The following is a 13,225-nucleotide window of genomic DNA, read 5'->3' as shown; positions in this document are numbered from 1 at the left end:
CTAACCTGGGATAAGGCAGGGCCTTGTAACCAACACTCAGCGAGAGAGGCAGCCCCTCACTGACCTGCACCAGGCCTTTCCTGATTTTATAGACAGAGTGTCATGAGGGCAGGAACCATATCAGCTTCATCCTGAGAGCCCAGCACTTTGTAGGCATCTAATAAATGTTTATTACACCAGTGAAACCTTCAAAGCCTCTTCTAAAACGGCAAGTTCTCCCAGACACCAGAATATAAGTGGCCTAGAAGTCCCAGAGCCAGTCATCTAGGGCAGGTGTGAGCTAGTTGCTTATTTGAACCTTCCATGCCACAGGGCAGCATCAAGCTTGCCTGACACACACCTCCTCATCCAGGAGTGCACCACTTTGCCAGCATCTGTGCCTGGCTTTGGAGATGCTCCCTGGACAGAACCAGAGCCACGCTTCAGGGAAGCAGAAAAAAACAAAGGAGATGCATGCCAATCTAACATGCCAGATAAAAAGAGGCGTTCTTGCCTCAGTAAGAATCCAGCTCCCCATGCACTCATCTTCCAGCCCAATCACAAGGCATCAGAATTAGTCCATCTGACCTCTATGTAACAAGAAGAGCAAGCAGGGTGATTTGGGTGCTGTGAGAGGAAAATGAGGCAGCTGTGCCCTCCAGATGTTCACCTTTGGGAGGAGAGAACATCTGTGCAACAATAGCAGTAGCTCCCATGCTCTGATGTGAAAGCCCAGCCTGAGGGGTGCAGCTAGCAATCTGGGTAGTCACGGGTAGCTCTCCAGAGGGTCTGACATGAAGATTGCAGGACCAGCCGGGTGTGGTGGCTCACACCTGTAATCTCAGCACTTTGGGAGGCCGAGGCAGGTGGATCATGAGGTCAGGAGTTCAAGACTAGCCTGACCAATATGGTGAAACCCCGTCTCTACTAAAAATATAAAAATCAGCCGGGTGTGGTGGCACACCCTTGTAGTCCCAGCTACTTAGGAGGCTGAGGCAGAAGATCGCTTGATCCCAGGAGGCAGAGGTTGCTGTGAGCCAAGATCACACCACTGCACTCCAGCCTGGGTGACAGAGCGAGACTCCATCTCAAAAAAATAAAAATAAATACTGCAGGACTAACAGGAACCTGCCAGTCAGAATTTACTAGCTCCATGGTGCCCTCCAAGGAAAAGAGCTTATCAGTAAGACCTGTGTCTTAAAACCAAGGCCTCCCAAGGCATGGTGTCCGTTTTACTTTCTCTGGATGAAATGAAGAGAGAGAATGAACCCAGTAAGATGATAGAGTGCTTTGCTTTGGATCTGTTCATAGCCTACCCATGTTTGTGCTTACACAAGTTGCACAGTCAGCACAGGGGTAGAGCATTTTTGAGAATTTCTTACCTAAGAGAAAGAAATTGGGGGCTGCTTTGCTCAAAGGCTGTTTTTCAGTGTGGGGCTTATCTAGAGACATACATGTTGTTCCTTGTCCCCACTGCTGTTTGCATAACTAGGGGAGTTGAGGGTCACTGTAGACAGACACAGATGGTAGAGATGGGGGTGGCTGGGCAACGAATAGCTGCCTCGACACTTTAAAGTCTCCTAAACGGCCTCTCTGAAAAAGAAGGACATGTCCACGGGGAGAAGGGCCCCATGGTGATTCTGTTGCTCCTAATGTGCCAGGCTTAGACTCTTCAAACCACAGGAAGTGGCCCAACGAGTTCCATGTAACTGCAAATGCAAGCAGGAAAAAACCGTACTCAAATCTCAGCACAGCATCAGCCTTGGGGACAGCTAGTCTTTCCTAACGCAGCAGCATCTGGCTGCTTCTGCTGCACCTGGATGTCTTCAGGGCAGTTTGTGCACACAGAGGCCCCCACATAGACACGGAGTTCCTACCATTAAGTTCTCCATATCCAAAACTTTCTATGTGAAAGATACAGCATCTGTGTCTCACAAGAATCCAAGAATCTGTTTTCTTGGGGCATCTGCTATTTGGGAGCTAACCAAAACAGAATTACCATCTTCTTTTCTTGCTCATTTGCACTCATGTTTATACATGGAAGAGACTGATCCTGAATATTCAGGGCAACATCCAGCATTTGGTAGCAGCAGAAAGAAAGAGAAGAGAAAGCTCTGGACTATGCTCCTCTGTCTGGGAATGTGACTCTCTCACCTCCCAAATCCTCTCCTCCTCCCGTTCACACTTTTTCTTCCTGACTTTCTGGAACCCTTTTTAGGCTTAGCTCCTTTTATCTTACCCTACACACTTCCTTTCTATCTACCCTGTACTTCTCAGCCATAGACATTGGAGCACATTTAATATGCTGGAGTAGGGCCGGGCACAGTGGCTCATACCTGTAATCCCAGCACTTTGGGGAGGCCAAGGCAGACAGATCACAAGGTCAGGAGTTTGAGACCATCCTGGCTAACACGGTGAAACCCTGTCTCTACTAAAAATACAAAAAATTAGCCGGGCATGGTGACACGTGCCTGTAGTCCCAGCTACTTGGTAGGCTGAAGCAGGAGAATTGCTTCAACCTGGGAGGCAGCGGTTGCAGTGAGCTGAGATTGTGCCATTGCACTCCAGCTTGGGCAACAAGAGCAAAACGCCATCTCAAAAATAAATAAATAAATAAATAAGCTGGAGTCCTTAGGGAATTAAGAGGTGGGGGAGAGAGGAGGGCACAGAGCTGAGGATGGCATGCAGAGGTTGGCACTAACTCATTCACAAGAAGCCCCGAATTTCCAGGGGCATTAAAGAACAGGTGCTCATGACAAAGGGTAGAGCTGTGCCCTTATTGTTTGTAGTGTTGAACTACGTGTCATTTGTTCACTCATGTATTCTCTCAACATTGGAATTGAGCACCAATTATGTAACAGAGCAGGCCTTGGCAGTACAAAGATGAATGAAACATAGCCTTTATCCCCAAGAAGTTTGTGGGTGTGACAGGCACATGGACCAATGATGGTAATGTCAAGCGTGATAAAGTCGATGGTTCTGAGGGACACTCAGACCATGGGCCTGCATGAGAGGGCCCGGAACTCAACTGGGCTGATCTAGGAAGAATTCCTCTGGAGTTAATGCCTGAACTTGAAGGTAGAAATGGAAGGAAAAGGGTTCTGGGTAGTGTGTTCCTGGCAGAAGGAACCCACTGCAAGGGCAGAGGCACTGAGGAAGCATGGTGGTCACTGGAAAACAGGGGTTCAAGTAGCTGGAACCCTAATGGTACAGCCTAGGGAGAGGTGAGACCCGAGGTTGGGTGGGAGCAGAGCCAAGTCTCTGTATCCAAACCTTTCTATGTGAAAGATACAGTGTCTGTGTCTCATAAGGATCTGTTTTCTTGGGGTGTCTGTTATTTGAGCGCTAACCAGAACAGAATTTCCAAAGATGGTCTTTGAGGCCAGTTTGCAAGGCTGAGGCTATGAACTATGGAAGGTCTGTCAGCAGGAGAGATGTATGATTTGATCTGCACTGGCTGAAGGAAAGCTCTGGCTGAACTGTGCAGAGCAGTTGGGAGGGGACAAGATAGATGACATAGAAAACACTTAGGAGGCTGTTACAATAAAATAGGCTGGAAATGACGTTCCTCAGAAGTTTCTTTCTCCCTGCACACACACCTGGCCACCTCAGACTCCCTGTTCAAGAGGAAGGCAGGCTGGGGAGAGAGCCTTCTTGAAAATAACACATCTGTTAATTGCATCATTTCTGTGTGGTCAATGTCTACAGAGGCTTTGTTTTGGTCACCGTAGTGTAAAATCCCCATGATGTAAATATTTCCTCCTGATAAAAGCTCACTGTGTGTCTATTGCCCTACCAGCTTCCTTACAGTATTTGCTCATCACCAGGTTTAAGGACCCAGCTGTGTGGCTCTTCCCCAGAGCCTTTGTTGGAAAGAAGATTCCTTTGGTTAGAAGTAGATTCACAGTGGCCAAGATGCTCTAGCACAGTGCAGCAGAATAAGATGGGCTCACTAGGGAAAGATCATTGATCCCTAAAGAGTACACTTACTCTTTTCTGATTATGATAGAAGTATGTTCAGATTAAAAATTATTTCAAAGAAAAAGTATCCAATTGTTTAGGCCAAAGCAAATCTTTTTTTTTTTTTTCAGGGCAAAGTCTTGCTCTGTCTCCCAGGCTGGAGTGCAGTGGCACAATCTCAGCTCACTGCAACCTCCACCTACCTAGTTCTAGTGATTCTCCTGCCTCAGCCTCCCAAGTAGCTGGGATTACAGGCACTCACCACTACGCCTGGCTAATTTTTGTATTTTCAGTAGAGACAAGGTTTTGCTATGTTGGCCAGGCTGGTCTTGATCTCCTGACCTCAAGTGATCCACTTGCATCAGCCTTCCAAAGTGTCAGGATTACAGGTGTGAGCCACCGTGCCCATCCAGAATTATTTTTAAGAATGTAGTTAAGAGGGCACATTCTGGAGCAAACTGCCTGCCAGGTGTTAGCTGTGGGGCATTGGGGAAGAACTTAATCTCTTTGTGCCTCAGTTTTCACACGTAAAATGGGATAATTATATTGTCCCCTATTCTGGTTTTCTGGGACTGCCGTCACAAAGTACCACAACTGGGTGGCTTAAACAACAGAAATGTGTTGTCTCACACTGCTGGAAGCCAGAAGCCCAAAAGCATGGTGTCTGTCAGCAGAGTTGGGTCTCTTCTGGGACTGTGAGGAAGAATCTGCACTACGCCTGTCTCCTAGCTTCTGGTGGTGTGCCGGTCATCTTTAGTGTTGCTTGGCTTGCAAAGCATCACCCAACCTCTGCCTTCATCGCCATGTGGTGCTGCCCCTGAGTGCATGCATCTATGTCCAAATTTCCCTTTTTTTTATAAGAACACCAATCATATTGAATTAGGGCTCACCCTCATAATCTCATCTCAACTTATCATATCTGCAATGACTCTGCTTCCAAATAACATCACATTCTGCTGTACTGGGTGTTGGGACTTCAACTATGAATTTGGGGTGGGAGGGCACAATTCAACCCAAACATTACCTAATAGAGTTTTCATCGAGAAGCAAATGAGTTAACTCCTGGAAAGCATTTAAAACAGCGTCTGACATTCAGAAAGCTTTCAGTTAGATTGTGTTGGATTTGTTAGCTTGTGCTGGATTTGTATTAATGTGGCCTTGCCAGTTATTACATCTCGTGTCTTTTTTGGTTAGCTTGTGCTGGATTTGTACGTGTGGCCTTGCCAGTTATTACATCTCATGTCTTTTTTGGTTGGTCAGGACTTAAGTCATACCAGGTATATATTTTGAATAATACTCCTGGCTAAAAGGTGCGTGATGAGGAGTAGACACAATGGGTTCTGATTTTTCTTCCCGGTTCTCCAACCTGTGTACACAGAACCATGCAAGTTGCCCCAACCAGGGGAAAAAAACAACTGCCATTTCTTTTAAAGGGGAACCAATAAAGGTCTGTCCTGATGAGCCCACAAAAGCAAACTTCTCCATGTCTGTCACTCACTCAGTGGACTGGGGTAGAGCCTCCACACTGAGTTTTGGAGACAAAGCTTCTCAGAGAATGTGCAAAAGGGGCTGATCCCAGGTGCCCAGGGAGCAGCTGACATACATAAAATTGTTTGCTCACCTCAGCTCACCTTGGAATTGGTCCTTTAAAAAATAAATACGGTATGTTGATCTTTTGTGTGATGATTAAACAAATCAGATGGCCCAAAATGAATTCCAGGTAAAGAGGAATAAGAGAAAATATCAGAAGGTAAGCTGCTGAAATTAGCAAGAGCTGGACCCGAAGAGCCCAGCTTCCCAGGCACTGCTAGTTTTTTCCTAGCAAGCTCCTGACGGTGGCCCCTGCTTGGTGGCTGCTCCAGGTGACTGCAGTAGCAGGAGATTAAGGAGACAGCACCTGCTTGACAAAAATAGTTGCTGAACACAATCGGTCAAAGTCAAATTGAGCTGTCAAGGGAAAATGATTAGGGATATACAGGTACCACTGAGGGAGATACCAGAAGGATTTGTGTCCACAGAGAGGTTTTCATGGGGCTGACTTTGCTGCTGACCCACTCACCACAGAAGCATGGACTCCCTGACTTCCAAGGCCAAGGCAATGGGACTCTCTCTCTTGCCCCTTGAATTCCTGCATTGCATTTCGCTGGGTAAACAGGGAGGCTCCTGTGCTCCAGCAGGAAAACCCTGGACCGGGAGGCAGGATGTCTACTCTGATCCTGCTTCCCCAAAGCTGCGCGGCCTTAGACAAGTGGTTTGAACTTTCTGGGCTCAGTTTCTTTGATTTTCTCTATTATTGGAAGGGCTTGGGGTCATGGAAATCATGAATTCTTCACACTGAGAGGAATCTTCAGAATCCATTTTGTAGATAAGGAACCTACGGCTGAAAAGTTCAGAGGCTTGCACCCAACCATAGAGCTAAATGAGGGGCAAGAAACCTAAAACTTCTACGTCTCAACTCCCACGTGGGACACATTTCATCAGTAATAGTGAGCCCTTATCTGTTGACGGTGTTAGAATGCTCACATTTACTCCCCATAACAACTTTCTTTCTTGCTTGCTTGCTTGCTTTCTCTTTCTTTCTCTCTTTCTTTTCTTTCTTTCTCTTTCTTTCTTTCTTTCCTTTTCTTTTCTTTTTGAGACAGAGTCTCACTCTGCCACCCGGGCTGGAGGTGCAGTGGCGCGATCTCAGCTCACCACAACCTCCACCTCCTGGGTTCTAGCAATTCTTCTGCCTCAGCCTCCCTAGTAGCCAGGATTACAAGCATGTACCACGACGCCTGGTTAATTTTTGTATTTTTAGTAAAGATGGGGTTTCGCCATGTTGGCCAGGCTGGTCTCAAACTCCTGACCTCAAGTGAGCTGCCTGCCTCAACCTCCCAAAGTGCTGGGATCACAGGCGTGAGCGACCATGCGCTGCCGACACCCTTCTGAAATAGGTGCTTTTATGCCCATTTTACTGATCAGGAGACTGGCTTGCCCAGGATCCTGCAGCTACTGAATGGAGGGGCCAGGACTTTGCTGGTTTGGTGCTCTTCCTGCTGCGCACCAGCCGCCTCCAATCTCCCTTCGATAATCCTAGCCGCATGCCACCGTGGGTGCTCTGGTGTAGGCTGGCACCAACCCCACCCAGCAAGAGCCAGGATCTGCTTCTTGAGGGCAGGCAGGTTTATCACACTGGTGGGTGCAGAAAAGTAGCATTCATCTTCCCAGTGTAACTGCTTGTAACTACTTTTCAGTGAATCAAAGAGATGTTTAAGCAAGAACATTGGAAAAATCTGTTTAATGAAGGGTGGAGCAAGATGTGTTAGCCAGGGCCGCCCCAGCGCAGGTGGTGTGGGAGCTGCCTCTGCTCCACAATGACGTATTCACACTGGCTCCCCACCCTTTCCTTTGCCCCACTATTTTTAGTTAAAGGGTTAGGCTCACCAGAACACAGGTGCCCTGAGTAGCGCCAGCACCTCTCAGGGTTACAAGGAAGAGCCGTTTCCTCTGGGTGAATGGAGGCCTTCATAAGGCATAAATGCCTTCTCTGGGTGAAGAAGATATGCCCTCTATGATCTCTCCAGGGTGAATCTAGAATAAGTTGTAGTCTAGATGGCTTGGCAGCGCTAGCCAGTGTGACGGTTAAGTCTTGATGAACATCAGGTTAGTGTCACGCTGAGGGAGGAGCTCAAGGAGAAGGAACGTGTATATGTTATAACAGCACACCCAATAGAAGTAGCACATGAGCTACAAACGTAACTTTATATTTTCTAGCAAAAAAAAAAAAAATAAAGAAACAGATGCAATTAATTTTAATAATAGATCTTATTTGTTTCAATGTATCCCAAATATCGCCATTTTAATGTGTGATAATATAGTTGTTAGGGAGGTATTTTCCATTCCCTTTTTCATACAAAGTCTTTGATGCTCAGTGTGTATTTCACTCTGACAGTGCACCTCAATGTGGTGCAATAGGCGAGGGTCTACGTGGTACAATGGATCCCGCGTCCCGTGTACACTTAAAGGCTATTGATCCATATGTGGCGATTGTCTCCTGGATAGATGAGTCCAGCAAGGCTCAGTGGGTGTTTTGAGGTTCACGGTCTCTGAAGTCTCTTTCCACCCTGACATTTGACAAATCGGAGAACACTGATATGATTGGGAACACTTTTACCTTGCTCCCATAGTCTGAACAGAAACAGATTCAGCAGAATATAATCACGACTCTCTCCCTCCTGCCCACTCCCTCCCCACAAGCAATCAACGGGCTGGTCTCAGATAAAGGCACCTGGTCAAAGTTGGAGAAATGTGCTCTAGTTCCTAGTAGACGAACTACTAGGACCATTCTCAGCAGTGTGTATGTATAGGTAGAATTCCTGCCTTCTACTTACGTGACTGTCCCTGCTCAGAGATTCAGAGTTAATTATTAACAAACTCAACAGTGAGCCAGAGCTAGGTCTTGCTGTAAGGCTCCTGTGTTTTTAGAAGTATATTGCCATGGGGACTTTGTCCCCATTGGGTTCCTCCTCAGGAACCCAAGACATACACACAATCGTTGGGCCAGTAATTTTAGTTAGAAAAGACCCAAGCCTAGAACCTCAGGGAACTCATTTGGAAGCTTTTTTTTTTTTTTTTTTTAAGAAAGTTACCTTTCCTATTTGACATCTCAATCAAACAGGTGTTTGGGGAGAATAAAAGCACACTACCTTAGAAGGAACTGTGGTCCTCCAGTCAGACTTGTGGAGTATTTAAAGAGAATTTCATTCACTGCATTAAATAACTCTAAATAATGGTAAGCTCTTAGGAGACTTCATCTACTGGCTCCATATGCCCACTATGAAATTAACACATTCTGGAATTTAGATGGAAGGATTATGGAAATTGGTCCTTCTCAATGTATAGCTGAAGCATCAAAAATGAAGAGAAGGGCCAAGTCTGGGGAGCAAGACTAAGTACTCATAGGTCAGTGGGCTTCCTCCCAAGGAGAGCTGAAAGCTAAAGATGCTTCACAATGTCCTACAAGTTGTCTTTCCAGCAGCTGATGTTGTATTTATGCAAAACAAAACTTTCCTTTGTTGCTATAATCTGGAGGTGGCCTTTGGCTTAACATGCCTAAATATTATCATTCTAAACCAATAACACCTACATTTGTTGAGCATTTACTATATATGTGGCACTATGCCAGACTTAACTACCCCATTTCCTCATGTGTAACAGTCAGGTGACCACAAGCCTTGTGGATGCTTGTGTTATTTGGAAGATTGCATAAATACATGTAAAATGCTTAGAACTCTACCACCCCATCTTACCTACAGCTTTGGTGAGTCCCTGCTTTGGCCAAGTAGAATCATGCCCTGTGAGATGGGGAAGAGGATAAAAAACAGGCAGAGTTGACCTCACAGGTAGACATAATAGATGAGGGTCCATGTAGTGCAATGGATCCAATGCCCATGCCTGATTCAGTCATTCTAATCCAGTCGGATTGTCTGGTTGGTTGTTTGTGTGTGTGTGTGTGTGTGTGTTTCATGGTTTTCTTGAGACAGAATCTCACTCTGTCACCCAGGCTGGAGTGCAGTAGCACAATCTCGTCTCACTGGGCAACCTCCATCTCCCAAGTTCAAGCAATTCTCCTGCCTCAGTCTCCCAAGTAGTTGGAACTACAGGCAAATGTCACCACACCTGGCCCATTTTTTGTATTTTAGTAGAGACAGGGTTTCACTGTGTTGGCCAGGCAGGTCTCGAACTCCTGAGCTCCAGCAGTTCCCCCACCTCGGCCTCCTAAAGTGCTAGGATTACAGGCATGAGCCACCGTGCCTGGCTGGTTTTTATCTTGAAAGTTTAAGGGTCTCCCACTTAAATGCAAGTACTCTTCTGAGGATGACCTTTTAATTAGCCAACTATCACAAATTAGCAGGAATTCTCAATTATCAGGAATTCTAATTATTCCAATTATCATGAATTCTTTATATCATCCCAGGAATCCAAAAGAGCAAGGTCTTATAGGGAAGGGCAAATCTTCTGATGCCTTAGAATTCAGACCGTAAGTATGGACAGTCATTTGACATCTAGTCTGATCCACTATGAGTTACTTCTATACAAATAAATTCAAGTTATCACAGGGTTTCTTTCTTTCAATTGGGCACAATACTTTGAAAACTCTTAGGTTCGGCATAAGTAACTGGCAAAACAAGATGATAGGGTCCTTTAAATACCATACTTGTGGTTTTCTCACAGAGGCACCAGCCTATAACTCTGAGGTTTCAACACTCCACTCGGTTGTGGGCTATCTAAATCAAAACTATCACATGCCCACATGTGCGTCTGCAGCCGACCACAAATGATTTAACAGGACCAGATATCACTGGAGCTCTATGGCCCTTCTCCCAGTGTGAACTGAAGGGAAAAAACCTGGAGCCTAAGGGACTCCCTTTTCTGTGTCCTGGAAACGGTTGGTTAAGTCAATATGATGGGCTCGTTGAGAGGGAGACTCAGGAGCTGGGATCATGCCACACTCTCTGGCCCCAGAAGGCACACTACAGGCTGCTAGCTTTGTTGGAGGAACTGATGCTTAAGGCCAGGACATATGAAGAGCCCTGTACCCAGTTCTGTGATGTCTTAATACCTTTGGCAAGAGACATTGGCAACTCACCGGGTGTCCAGTGGGGGGCGACAAAGAAACAGACTGATGAAACCAGAGATTATTTCCTGTAGAAGAGAAAAATCTCAAAGGAACGTGGTAGCTATATGCCGTTCAATGGTCTGTCATACGGAAGCAGGAGAAGGAGATTCTTCTTTGCTCCAAGTGACAAAACTAGGAGCAGTGAAGTGAGATTATAAGGTGGCCGAGTTTTTCTAGCAGTTGGAGTTCTCTGCAGTGAGTTGGCACTCGGCAGGGTGGTGCCTTCTCCGCATCTGATGTGTTCACGTCATCGCTGGGAGTAGGGACCGCAACAGCTGAGGAGTTGAAGAGGGAATGCTTTCCACTGGGTGGGAGATTGGGCTGGAGAATGTCTCAGATTGTTGCTAACCATGAGTATGGTTTTATTATTATTATTTTTTTTTTTTTGAGACGGAGTCTTGCTGTGTTTCCCAGGCTAGAGGGCAATGGCTGGATCTCAGCTCACTGCAACCTCTATCTCCTAGGTTCAAGCGATTCTCCGGCCTTGGCCTCCCAAGTAGCTGGGATTACAGGCACATGCCACCATGCCAGGCTAATTTTTGGATTCTTAGTAGAAGCAGGGTTTTACCATGTTGACCAGGCTGGTCTCGAATTCCTGACCTCAAGTGATCCGCCCGCCTCAGCCTCCTAAAGTGCTAGGAGGCCACTGTGCCTGGCCTGGTTTAATAATTTTTTTAAAGTGGGTAAACAATAAGAGTGGGTTTATGGTGTCTGTATTCCACAAACTATCATTTCCCACATTAACTATTTCATATATGGAAAATCTGAGAAATAAGTATGCTAAGAAGGTTGCAGTATAATTTAAAAATACTTCTGAGTGGACATTGTGTCACAAAGGTAGTGCCCGGTGAGGTTAAAACCGTGGTTTCTGGAAGCTGAGCCCACAGGGGTTTAAATCCTGCCTATGCCCTTCTTACATTCCATGAACTTGGACAGGATCCCTCACTTACTTAAGACTTCACTTTTGCAGCCCTTGAGATCCCACCTGCTCATTTATCTAAATGAAGTCTATCACTGGGGAAATAGCAAATTCCTCCTGCTGTTGAGCAAAATGTTTTCCAGTCCTTTGTTTCTGTATGAAATAAAGCAGCTCCATCCCAATGCTAAATGATCAATTGCATATGGCAGAATGAGCTTATTTCATGCTCTCAGTTAATACAAGACCATAGACTACTCTGGATGGTAGTTTAAGTTTAAGATGAAATTGTTTCTCCCGATTTCCTTGTTCTTTATTGCTTCTTTCTTTGTTGTTCCTTCCTTCTCTAGTTCGTAACACTAGCAGTCAAATCTATCTGCATAGAAATCTATCTACCATATAAAACACTACATCACAATTTACAGAGGGAAAAATATTTTTGTAGGCAGTAATATTTCACTGGAAGAGGCACTATTTGGCCAGCTAACTCTGGGATTTAGGCTCAGGTAGAATCAGTGCCTCAGTTTCTTTAGGTCAGCCATTATGAGTTGTTCTTTATTTAACCTAGCACATATATAGATGGTGGTTAAATTCAGCAAAATTCTCTTCACAAGGGTTTCATTTGTCTGGAAGACTCGATGTACTGATCTGGACAGAATATCCTCAAAGCCCCTTGGTCGACATGAGACCATGGACCAGCATGTTAGTCTTTCTCATTTAAAAAAAAAAATCATCAACAAATTCAGTGGGAGTTGGTAGACATGAGTTTGAGGTAGTATGATATCTTTAAAGTACTCACTCAATCTGTGTGATAATTGGCCAACTCTACCTAACAACAGACCTTCAAACAGCTATCAGGACTACTGGCATAATGTCTCCAGAAGAACCTGGAGAAACATTTACGTTTGTGTGGACCAAGGAGGAAAGCAACCCAGATGACTTCTACTTATGCACGTAGAGCCTGTGTTATTGACACAGGTATTTCTCTCCTAAGCCTTTTCTGCTTATAGGATCTATTCCCATTAATCATAAAAAAAGGATTTGCTGGGTTAAATTATTTTAGCCTCCTCTTTATTCCTTACTTCACAAAGAATTTCAGTTAATCTGTAAATGAGTTCTGATGTTATAAAAATTGAATATGGCAAATTGTGTTATTAAATCTATTAAGGGATGAAGAGGGACTCCTCTGAAAGAATAACATAACCTGAGTGGCAGCTCTCACCTAATAGGCATCTACCTAGAAATGTTTCTGAACTTAATGGTTACATGATATAATTCAAAATTAATAGAAGCACACAGCATCTCTCCCCATAACCTTATTGCAATTTGGGGTTCCAAATCATTCTTCTCTCACTTTTACTTCACCTGCAAGATGTGACTCACCCTTTTTTAGACTAACAGCTAAACTCTAATCCCTAGCTAATGTAAAACAATGCCAGGATTATTAAGCATGATTTTGATAAGTTTTAACCCCTAATGGGATTACCCTTGGTTAAATAAATTGAATGGCCAATGGAATTCCAATGTAAAATTTGTCAGCAAAGGTTAGCTGGTTGCTAGATATTCAACATTCAACTACATGTACCAGGAAGCTATGAGGACAAATTTCCATTTGCACAGAGCCTTGAGAATTGGCCATTTTAGGATTAAATGTGCTGCTCATTACTTTTACTCAAGGACTTACTAATGACCAATATAGTTTTAAATAC

At 44.9% G+C, this 13,225-nt stretch overlaps 1 protein-coding gene across 2 annotated transcripts in view; it reads left to right on the top strand.

Moving 5' to 3' along the window:
* PRLR (prolactin receptor) overlaps positions 1-13,225 on the top strand; it is a 156,118-nt gene that overhangs the window by 33,315 nt on the left and 109,578 nt on the right. The window lies entirely within an intron of this gene.

The sequence above is a fragment of the Aotus nancymaae genome, unplaced genomic scaffold, assembly GCF_030222135.1.
Source record: "Aotus nancymaae isolate 86718 unplaced genomic scaffold, 86718_ANA_hifiasm-v0.15.2.pri h1tg000014l, whole genome shotgun sequence".
NCBI lineage: Eukaryota > Metazoa > Chordata > Mammalia > Primates > Aotidae > Aotus > Aotus nancymaae.
Note: the sequence above shows the minus strand (reverse complement) of the source record. Positions and strands in the feature narration are given on the sequence as shown.